Source organism: Oryzias melastigma, linkage group LG7, assembly GCF_002922805.2.
Source record: "Oryzias melastigma strain HK-1 linkage group LG7, ASM292280v2, whole genome shotgun sequence".
Lineage (NCBI taxonomy): Eukaryota > Metazoa > Chordata > Actinopteri > Beloniformes > Adrianichthyidae > Oryzias > Oryzias melastigma.
The window spans coordinates 23,004,323-23,005,715 of record NC_050518.1 but is presented as its reverse complement, the minus strand read 5'-3'; the positions used below and the strand labels follow the sequence as shown (position 1 = coordinate 23,005,715).

Sequence of the window (1,393 nt, the reverse complement as noted above, 5' to 3'; positions counted from 1 at the left end):
GCTAACGTTTGTGTTCAATTTAGCATCCACTGGTGTTTTTTAGGCAAATTATGAATTGAGCTAATATGAGAAGTATGTCTGAGCCAGAGAAGTATGTCCGAGTTCAGAGAAGTATGTTCGAGCAGTGCAGGACATGTATGAGGGCTGTAAGACAGTGGTGAGGTGTGCTGTAGGGGTGACAGAGGAGTTCAAGGTGGAGGTGGGATTACATCAGGGATCAGCTCTGAGCCCCTTCCTGTTTGCAATGGTGATGGACAGACTGACGGATGAGGTTAGACAGGAATCACCATGGACTAGGATGTTTGCAGATTATATTGTGATTTGTAGTGAGAGCAGGGAACAGGTGGAGGTGGAGTTAGAGAGGTGGAGGTTTGCCCTGGAAAGGAGAGGAATGAAGGTTAGCCGCAGTAAGACAGAGTACATGTGTGTGAATGAGAGGAACCAGAGTGGAAGAGTGAGGTTACAGGGAGAAGAGATAAAGAAGGTGGAGGAGTTTAAGTATTTAGGGTCAACAGCAGTGCTTTAAGTGGGCCGGTGCGCTCCGGTGCTGAGCACCGGGACTTCTTTAAATCTCACGTCGGAGCACCGGTACTTCTCACCCAGCCAGGACCGTCCGGTGCTCTGATTAGATCTATTTAGACTTGAATATGGTGAGGACCCACGAAGCACGCGCAAGACATCCTACACTTGAGAGATGATACAGTGCATAATATCTTTTATACCGCTCAGCGCGCTATCCTGACAGGACAACACAAGCTCCTGATTATCCTTCCCCTCTCTCTCACTTATGGTGCAAACAGAAGTAAACACATCCAGATAAAATAATAAAGAGAAAAACAGTAAAACAACCAGACAACAACTCACGTAGACAAAAACCCATATTTAAAATCGAATTTACCTAGAAAAGCAAAAGTAAAGGTATCCCACAATTCATAGCGCTTGGCAGATAGCAAGCTGAATTTGTACGTCAACGTCAGTGGGCATCTCTACACCATGTTATCACTGGACAGAGGGAGTAACATCCCCGTATAAATGCCTTAGCTCCGGCGCTAAATGAGGCCAAATCTACTGACAGTGATAGACCGAGTTTGTCTGTGTCTCGTTTTTAGGGCAGCTACAGTCCACAATCATGAGTAAGCTTATTGGCAGTTCATATCCCTCCTTCCACTGAAAGCAGATCGGGAGAAGATGTCAATCAAATGCTAAAGGTGGGGGCCAGCGGGCACCACAGCTGTAATTTGACGCGTCTGATTGGTCAGTTTTTAACTTGACTAACTTAGGGTAAGGACAAAAAATATCCTGGAAAAAAAAAAACAATTTGCAAGAACCATGTGTAAGGAAAATACACACTTGTTCAAAAAGGGTTATTCTGACAAATAAAATCAGTAATAAC

General features: G+C 44.6%; 1 long non-coding RNA gene across 1 annotated transcript in view; it reads right to left on the bottom strand.

Annotated features, from left to right (window-relative positions):
- Positions 1-1,393, bottom strand: part of LOC112159781 — a 40,765-nt gene that overhangs the window by 9,354 nt on the left and 30,018 nt on the right. The gene's annotated exons all lie outside the window — the stretch shown is intronic.